This window comes from Palaemon carinicauda, chromosome 14 (assembly GCF_036898095.1).
Source record: "Palaemon carinicauda isolate YSFRI2023 chromosome 14, ASM3689809v2, whole genome shotgun sequence".
Classification (NCBI taxonomy): Eukaryota; Metazoa; Arthropoda; class Malacostraca; order Decapoda; family Palaemonidae; genus Palaemon; species Palaemon carinicauda.
The window spans coordinates 113,132,545-113,143,765 of NC_090738.1; positions in this window are offsets into that span (position 1 = coordinate 113,132,545).

An 11,221-nucleotide genomic window follows, 5' to 3' on the forward strand; every position below is an offset into this window, starting at 1 on the left:
AGAAAGAGACTAAACAATTTAAAAGGATATATTTATAACATGATATAAATGTGATGACTTTCATTTCCCTCAACTGTCACACACTGGAAATCTCTTCATGCTTTTTTTTCCTGTCTAAATAAAATTTCTTTTATTAGAGGTATAACATCCTTTGATGTTTATAAGCCCCGTTTTTTCTTCCTTCCTTTGCCTTTTCTCTGTTATGTTCAGGTCTAGGCTACTAAAAGGTACAGAATTGGACTCCGTATTCCAGATGGGGTCTTACTAGTTCTGTGTACAGCTGTAGTACAGTCTTCGTTTCTGTATTTGAATTGTCTCTTTATGTAACCTATTAGTTTTTTTGTGCTTTCTTTTCAACTTTTATGCTCTGTTTGGTGAACTTCAAATCCTTGCTGATAATAATACCGAGATCTACCTCCTGGTCCACACTTTCTATTTCATTTCCCAGCAGTGAGTAATCTGATTATGGGAGAGGTATTAGGTTGTCCATTCCATCATCATTTATACATATTAAAAGTGTAATTACAATTAATAATACAGTTGACTGTAATGAATACGCAAATTACAAAAAAATCCTCGTATGAAATTGAACGCGATACCTCGAAAAAGCAAAGCAGCGCTGTGTAATTAACAGTGATGTTTTCACAAGTAATTTCGTGGATAAATATTGGGTTAAGTAATTACACCAGAAAGCAACGTTTACTCTTGGTTGATTTATTTATTTTTCCAACTTTGAATATATTTTTATAATTACTTTTTTTTCTGTTTGAGAAGTGGCCCTTAACTGTGGATTAAAGTGAACTGGTTTAATATTAATATTTAGTTTCTTCCTGTTTATTTTTCAGAGGTATTCGTGAGGGGGAAGGGATGGGTGAGAGAATGGTGGCGCTAAGGACAAAAGATTTGTGTGTGTGTGTATACACACACACACATATATATATATATATATATATATATATATATATATATATATATATATATATATATATATGTATACACATATATTATATATGTGTGCTAGGTTGTTCGCCAACACGAACACACAAACATATATACACATACTGTGTATATATATGTATATATATGTATACTGTATATATATATATATATATATATATATATATATATATATATATATATATATATATATATATATAAAATCACGCACGACATACTTCACTTCTTTTAATTGAGGGGAAATATTTTCTTCTTATTTATAAGCTTGAGAGAACCTAGCTGCTTGAGCGTGAAGGATTTGAAAGCCTGCTTCTCTCTTTAACGACGCTTTCAGTCATCTAGAAACCTTGCCACTGATAGGAGTGCCATTACAGAGCCAGCCATGCAGTAGTAGTCAAGGCTCACAAATTTACCTTCTGCAGAATTTTGGGTATATATATATATATATATATATATATATATATATATATATATATATATATATATATATATATATATATATATATCTCCGGCCACGCTCAGCTCTCCTACTCCCTGTGATAGGGGCCAAAGGGAGTAGTAATAACCTGGTGAGATGGATGTGGGTGTCTGTGTCTGCATATCTATCTAAATATGTAGCCGTCATTTTTGACGGGTTGCGTACACTAGGTATGTATATATGACGTTGATAAGTGGATATATATATATATATATATATATATATATATATATATATATATATATATATATATATATATATGTATATATATATATATATATATATATATATATATATATATATATATATATATATATATATATATATAATATATATACATATATGTGTCTGTAATTGTATGTGTAATGTGTGTGTTTGTGTGTCTAATGTTAACTGTACGCGTAATTCGCTGCTCCAGAATCACTGTACCAATTTGTACAAAAATTTCCACTAAGCGCCTCTAAGTGAAATGGATTCCGGTTTGTTCTGAAGTGGTCAGACTAAGCCCCTTCCAAAGGCTGGTATTTAAGAAATAGTGCACAGTTGGACACAGGAAATCCTGGTACACCTCGCTCCAAAGAAGTGCACCCTGTCACTTCCTTACTTCGCGGCAAGTAACCAAACAAACAGTGTAGGGAGAGAAGGTAGAGTTGGATGGCGAGCAATATATATGAGGTTGGGTGCACTTCAGAGCAAGGTATACCAGGAATTCTTGTGTCCAACTGTACATAGGATTGGGGCATTCAAGAAATTTCTTCCCCAGAAATGACAGAAAATAACTGAAGCTCGAGTGAGGCCTGCATGCATGAATGGAGGTCCAAAGTTCCTCTTACGGAAATTCTTACTCATAATCTTGTAAGTGAGGTAAGGTGGCTCAGGTGAGCAGTGTGGCCCATGGACCATTTTTATTATTATAATTATTATTACTAGCTAAGCCACAACCCTAGTTGGAAAAGTAAGATGCTATAAGCCCAAGGGCTCCAACGGGGAAAAATAGACCAGTGAGGAAAGGAAATAAGAAAATAAATGCTATAAGAAGTAGTGAAAATTAAAATAAAATATTTTGATTACATGTCTCATTATAATATACTCTGTATTCTGTGTTATATTTATGCAAAGACAGTAGGTCATATATAATATATATTAACATCAACAAATGCAGCCGTTTCTAGTCCAGTGTAGGACAAAGGCCTTAGATATGTTATTTTATATCTGGCAGTTTTGCTAGTTTTCATCACCAAGCTGTCCAGTGTGGATTGGTGATGGTGGGAGATTTTTGCCTGATGGCTCACAGCAAACCCTTTCACCGTGTTAAGGTATCCCCACTCAGAAAGGGTAACGTTTATATATATATATATATATATATATATATATATATATATATATATATATATATATATATATATATATATATATATATGTATATATATATATATATATATCTATATATATACATACATATATATATATATATATATATATATATATATACGTATATATATAATATATATATATATATATATATATATATATATATATATATATATATATATATATATATGTATATATATGTGTGTGTGTGTGTGTATATATATATATATATATATATATATATATATATATATATATATATATATATATATATATACATATGTATATATATATATATATATATATATATATATATATATATATTTTGCATATGTTCATATAAATGTACATAACATTCTCTCTCTCTCTCTCTCTCTCTCTCTCTCTCTCTCTCTCTCTCTCTCTCTCTCTTTGTCATCTGCGACGCAATTAGAAATAATTTAACGTGACCTGCCACGAACTCTGCAGAATCACTGGAAGCTTTAGCGCTAATTGCTCCATTGTGATACACAACAGCCTCCTTGTCCCCAGTGCTTTGAATATTTGAGAGAGAGAGAGAGAGAGAGAGAGAGAGGAGAGAGAGAGAGAGAGAGAGAGAGAGAGAGAGTCGCTCGATGTTGTGCCTATCAATATAGTCTCTCACTCTCTCTCTTATCAGTATATATATATATATATATATATATATATATATATATATATATATATATATATATATATATGTATATATATATATATATATATATATATATATATATATATATATATATATATATATATATATATATATATATGTGCGTGTGTGTGCGCGCGCTCGTGTTCGTGTGCGTGTGCGTGCGCTCATAAAAATCCCAAGGAAACGCGATGCTCAGATGCAAAAGAACCCAGGGAAAATGAAAATAGAAATTATAGGATTAAGTCCTGAGCAGTTTCTTGATAATTCTTCAGAGGACTTTATATATATATATATATATATATATATATATATATATATATATATATATATATATATATATATATATATATATATATACAGTATATATTTATATTTATATATATATATATATATATATATATATATATATATATATATATATATATATATATATTTATATAGTTATATGTGTGTGTTTGTATTTGTGTATACATTTACACTTTATTGATGTCGTGTATGCTAACGTGGATGCCTCCAGATAAAAAAAGAACATGCCCCGATCAATGCCACGTTAATACATGATTTGTCTTTTCTGGGCACAATAATTATTCATTTATATACCAAAACCGAAGGCACATCAATGTATCGAACCCATGAGCACAACTACGTATTTACATGCCATCTTTTATGTTCAGAGTTTCTCAAATGAGAATGAGGCTCTAATCTGAGCTCCTTATGCAAAGTTTTGAAAAAACCAATGATATCGAAACGAGATGGGCAAGGGGAATGGCTGTGTATGTTAAGAATGAGTATCCGGAATCTCGTAAGTCTTGCTATGAATGTGAATGTCGTGGGATTCAGATCATGGAATTTTGTGGCAGGCATAACAGTTTTTATGTGTATTCGATTAATTGTCTTCTTACTAGTATGTTCAAGATACAAGATGATACAAACTCATTTGTCTCGTTGGTGATTTTAACGCTCACCATTAGGATTGGTTAATTTCGGTTTCTCGTATTGATTGCCATAGCTTTAGACTTTGCCTCTGACTCTGGCAGTGAGGAAATCATGAGTATAGCTGCTTACAGGTCTGGTAACCTGACTACCCTGTTGTTATAACAAGTAATGGTGGGTTCTCCAATTGTGTCGTCTGATCATACCTTAGTTTCGCTGATAATTAAGACTAAGTAGCCTGTCCTCGATTCGTCTTACCCATGTAAGATCTATATCAATTCTCAAGCAGACTAGAATGGCATTTTGAGTGATCTGCATTTTAATTGGTCACAATTATATAAAAGTGTTAAACCGCTTGTTCTCTTTATGAATGAGAATTTGGTCAACGTAATTGATAGGCGTATCCCTTCTCGTATGTTGAAAAACATAGTGAAAGACATCCCCTGGTTCATTGATGATTGTAGACAGGCTTATTTGCGATGCAGGAGTCTTACAATTTTTGGAAGGATAACAGATCAGATTTAACTTGGAATAACTATACTTGGCTAAACTGTTCCTCAGGGAATTAATGTTTCAACTGTATAGGAATGTAATTTGACTATAAAAGGAACCCTTTCTGGTACAACACAGGATCATAAGTGATGTACTATCCTTACATCTGCATTTTTTTGTTGTCGACGTAACAGTTTTTTTCTTTACTTAAACTAGATGGCTCTGTCATTCACTGTCCAAAGGAAAAGACAACCATAATGGTTTGATGTGTTTGACAGTAAGCAGAGTAATGAGAAATTCGATCTTCTTCATTCCCGTTTTCCTGAGGCTAAACTAACTTGTGTAGCTTTTCGGTCCAGTGAAAATAAAAGTCTTGATGTACCCTAATGAGAGAATCCAGATGTTAAGAGGAGTATAATATATGGCTTGATGGACCCTAATGAGAGAATCCAGATATTAAGAGGAGTATAATATTTGGCTTGATGGACCCTAATGAGAGTTTGCAAATATTAAGAGGAGTATAATATATGGCTTGATGGACCCTAATGAGAGAATGCAGATATTAAGAGGAGTATAATATATGGCTTGATGGACCCTAATGAGAAAATGCAGATATTAAGAGGAGTATAATATATGGCTTGATGGACCCTAATGAGAGAATCCAGATATTACGAGGAGTATAATATATGGCTTGATGGACCCTAATGAGAGAATCCAGATATTAAGAGGAGTATAATATATGGCTTGATGGACCCTAATGAGAGAATCCAGATATTAAGAGGAGTATAATATTTGGCTTGATGGACCCTAATGAGAGAATGCAGATATTAAGAGGAGTATAATATATGGCTTGATGGACCCTAATGAGAAAATGCAGATATTAAGAGGAGTATAATATATGGCTTGATGGACCCTAATGAGAGAATCCAGATATTACGAGGAGTATAATATATGGCTTGATGGACCCTAATGAGAGAATCCAGATATTAAGAGGAGTATAATATATGGCTTGATGGACCCTAATGAGAGAATCCAGATATTAAGAGGAGTATAATATTTGGCTTGATGGACCCTAATGAGAGAATGCAGATATTAAGAGGAGTATAATATATGGCTTGATGGACCCTAATGAGAAAATGCAGATATTAAGAGGAGTATAATATATGGCTTGATGGACCCTAATGAGAGAATCCAGATATTACGAGGAGTATAATATATGGCTTGATGGACCCTAATGAGAGAATCCAGATATTACGAGGAGTATGATATATGGCTTGATGGACCCTAATGAGAGAATCCAGATGTTAAGAGGAGTATGATATATGGCTTGATGGACCCTAATGAGAGAATGCAGATATTACGAGGAGTATGATATATGGCTTGATGGACCCTAATGAGAGAATGCAGATATTACGAGGAGTATGATATATGGCTTGATGGACCCTAATGAGAGAATGCAGATATTACGAGGAGTATGATATATGGCTTGATGGACCCTAATGAGAGAATCCAGATATTACGAGGAGTATGATATATGGCTTGATGGACCCTAATGAGAGAATCCAGATATTACGAGGAGTATAATATATGGCTTATTTGGATATGAAAAAACACGTCTAAATGTTCAAAATTTATCAGTACTAGGTACGCAGTTAATCCTAACAGTCTTGTCTTCTCCGTCATAAGGTTCAATAATACAATGTATTCTAGAAGTTTTATTCTAGTTGTGACGAAGTTGTGGAAGGATCTTCCTAATCAGGTAGTTGAATTGGTGGAACTTCAGACGTTCAAACTAACAGTAATTGTTTTCTTGTTGAACAGGCTGACAAACGTCGTTCTTCATAGTTTATTTATGAAAGAGCTATTTTATTGTTGTTATTGATACTAAGATATGTCATATTCTTTATTAATTACATGATTTATAGTTTATGTATTCCCTTGTTTCCTTTTCTCACTCCTGTTCTACGCATTTATACAGATCATATTTGCTTAGCAAAGCAATAGTAGGCTCTTCTAGGTCTTGGTAAGTTGAACCATGCTTTCGGTTCTAAGTGTGGCTTGAAGAGAGAAAAAGTCAACCAAATAGTGGGAATTTTATATTTGTTTTGGAAACTAGTTTTCTTTAAATCATGTGATATAGTATTTTGCATTCATTGTTTATGTTTACAATTTTATGAATATTAGACGTGAAAGCATTTATGAGTGGATAGAGTGATTTCATGAAGGGTTTTTATTGGAGTGATAATCTTCTTATGAATCTCCCTTATATAATAAAGAACAAGTGCCTGGCTATATATATAATATATATATATATATATATATATATATATATATATATATATATATATATATATACATATATATATATGTACATACATACATATATATATATATATATATATATAATATATATATATATATATATATATATATATATATATATATATATATATAGCCAGGCACTTGTTCTTCAAAAGTTCAAAGTTGGAGCAAATGCTTTTTTGTTGACCGGGCGGACATGAGTCTTTTTATAGTTTATTTATGACATATTTGTTTTTAATGTTGTTAATAGTTTATATATGACATGTCTGTTTTGACGTTGTTACTTATTTTAGAATGATTTATTGTTAATTTGTTCTCTTCATTTATTTATTTCCTTATTTCCTTTCCTCACTGGGATATTTTTCCCTGTTGGAGCCCCTGGGCTTATAGCATCTTGCTTTTCCAACTAGGGTTGTAGCTTGGATAGTAATAATAATGATATATATATACATATATATATATATGTACATATATATATATATATATATATATATATATATATATATATATATATATATATATATATATATAATTATGTCACGCTAAACGGTAACTACACGGAAAACAACATCCTACCACAAATTGCCCAAACCAGCGTGTTGTAGTTAGGAAAGGGGGAGGGGGGTGGGAAGGGATGACTCTGTGTGTGTGTGTGTACGTGTATAGCCATCTAAATATATACCTGTCATATTTGACGGGTCGCATATACTTGTATCTTATAAATAACTCTAATCAGGTGCAATGATGATTTCCCCAACAAGGTCCTGCCGTTTAGATTGTATGAATTTGACGTCTAGTTTTTATCTCTGTTTTCTCTCCTCCTTTAGCTGCGATCCTCGACGGTCGACCAACATCCAGAGACTTGCTAGATTTTAAGGAACCCATCCGCTCGCTCTTCCGGTTTGTGCATCGAACATTGGTCACTCAGATTGCTAGACACGAGAGAGAGAGAGAGAGAGAGAGAGAGAGAGAGAGGAGAGAGAGAGAGAGAGAGAGAGAGAGAGAGAGGCTATTTTCTATACACTGTGAAATAGAATATCCTGTATGTATTTTCTATACATATTGTTGAATATCCTGTATTGATACATATAATCTACAGAGAGAGAGAGAGAGAGAGAGAGAGAGAGAGAGAGAGAGAGAGAGAGAGAGAGAGAGAGAGAGAGAGAGAGAGAAAGAGAGGCTACTTTCTATACACTGTGGAATATCCTGTATGTATTTTCTATACATATTGTGGAATATCCTGTATTGATACATATAAACTGCAGAGAGAGAGAGAGAGAGAGAGAGAGAGAGAGAGAGAGAGAGAGAGAGAGAGAGAGAGAGAGAGAGAGATGCAGGCTATTTTCTATACATATTGTGGAATATCCCGTATTAATACATATGAATTGCATATGCAACATGCGCTGCATATATATGAGGGTTTAGGTAAATACCTATGTGATCATATCAGGATTACGTACTGACGCCGAATTAAATACTTTGGTATTGATGATGCAGGGCTTTAAACAGAAATATCACAGCGCCACAAGTGTTGTTTAAATTGGGAAAAAGAGTTATCATTAAATTCAGGTAAATGATTTTTTTATACGTTTTTTCCCGTCCCATAACACCATGCGACACACGGAGGTCATCATTAGCGTTGAATATTGAATTTTGTGGGGGAAAGGTTTTTTTTTTTTTTTTTTTTTTTTTTTTTAGGTAGGGACGGGTAGGACAAATATGACGGAATCATTTCACGAATGCCTATATTCATACTATTGTAATTATCAACACAATTTGTTGCATAAATTGTTTTTAAATCGTTCGGGTTACCAATGTTATTCATGTGTAAATTCTGTTTATTGATAAGTCTAATTTGGACTATCTGGGTACGTTGAGTAAGTTTGCTTCTTTGTTCATCGTCAGAGTTTAGTTGAATTTCATTTGATTTGCAGTTTGTTATTATTATTATTATTATATTATTATTATTATTATTATTATTATTAGCTATGCTATAACCCTTGTTGGAAAAGTAGGATGCTATATAACCCTAACATGTTGGAAAAGTGGAAACAGATTGAATAGTTTCCCTGAGTGTATGTAACCTCAACCAAGAGAACTCAAGTGGTGATATAGAAAAGGAGAATGAGAGTGACAATTTAGATGATAACTGAAGAAAAAAAAGGTGTTCAAATCACGCACATTTGTGTGTGGTTGTTAATGAAATAGATTTTATTGAACAAAATAAGATTAATGGCAAAATAAGTTTTGCCTACCATGAGAGAAGGAGTAATAGAAATTCCTGAAAGTTCAATTTGCCAGTGCATAAAATGAACTTGAAAAGCATATTTGAAAATGAATCATCAGATAAGTGCATTAACTCTGAATTCATAATTTCTATAGTTAGAAAGCGTGTTAGGAGCATTTTCTGCCTATGGAATTTCCATTTTGGACTAATATTTCCTCGATATTTGCTCCATCTTTTCTATCTTTGATTTGATATTCTGCAATACTTTTCCTAGTCTCTCTCTCTCTCTCTCCTCTCTCTCTCTCTCTCTCTCTCTCTCTCTCTCTCTCTCTCTCTCTCTCCTCTCTCTCTCTCTCTCTCATATATATGTGGCCGTATTTATGATGTGTATATATATTATATATATATATATATATATATATATATATATATAGTATATATATATATATACATATATACAGTATATATATATATTATATATATATATATATATATATATATATATATATATATATACACACACACACACACACACACACACACACACACACACACACACACACACACAACAAATGCAGCCGTTTATAGTCCACTGAATGACTGAGGCCTCAGACAAGTCTTTATTCATGTCTGGGCTCTGGCCAGTTTTCATCACCACGCTGGCCAGTGTGGATTGGTGATGGTGGGAGACTTTTGTTTGATCGCTCACCCAAACCAACCTAGCTTAAGTGGCCTTGACTATAGTACATCGTTGCTGATCATGACAATACACAAAAGTTTCCTCTCTTAGAAAGGAATATACAGTTATATGTACATACAATACACACACACCACACACACCACACACACACATATATATATATATATATATATATATATATATATATTATATATATATATATATATATATATATATATATATATATTAGTTCACCAAACTTTTAACTGGGCTCCAAAAGGTACCAGGAGAGTTGGAAGACCCAAGCCTACATGGCTGAGGACTATGAAGCTTGAAGTGAGAGATGGTAAATTAAACGAAGTAGTATTGATTTTAAAGCTCAAGGTATAGACGACTGGCGAAATCTAACCAAGGCCCCTTACGTCAACGGGCGTAGGAGTAGATGATGATGATGATGTACTTTACATAATATATATATATATATATATATATATATATATATATATATATATATATATATATATATATATACATATACATACATATATATATATATATATATATATATATATACTATATATATATATATTATATATGTGTGTGTGTGTGTGTGTGTGTGTGTGTGTGTGTGTGTGTGTGTGTGTGTGTGTGCATCATTCCTTCTCCCTTCTGCTTCTAGGCACTGCAGTTGTTAGACCTCTACATTGTATATCGATAGCTGAAAGGTAAACAGAAACATGCAAGTTTGTAACGCTACATTCCTAGATCGCTCAATTTTTGCGAGAATTCAAGAGGAGTCTAAATTAAAATGCGGTAACCATGGTGCCCACTGCTTACAGCAGGAAATAGTGAGATGATTGAATAGGGTTACATGGTGTCGGACTATCAGGGATGGAGGGACAGAAAGGTTTTTGAAATGAAAATGCCTTTTTTTTTTTTCATCTGTAAAGTCATTGGGTACTTACACTACTTATATATGTTGATCTATTAAGTCACATGTTTTATCATTTCCACATGAATTTACATATTGACAAAGAAAATTGGCGATTTATTTTTGTATTTTTGTAAAGTCTTTGGTACCTACACTAT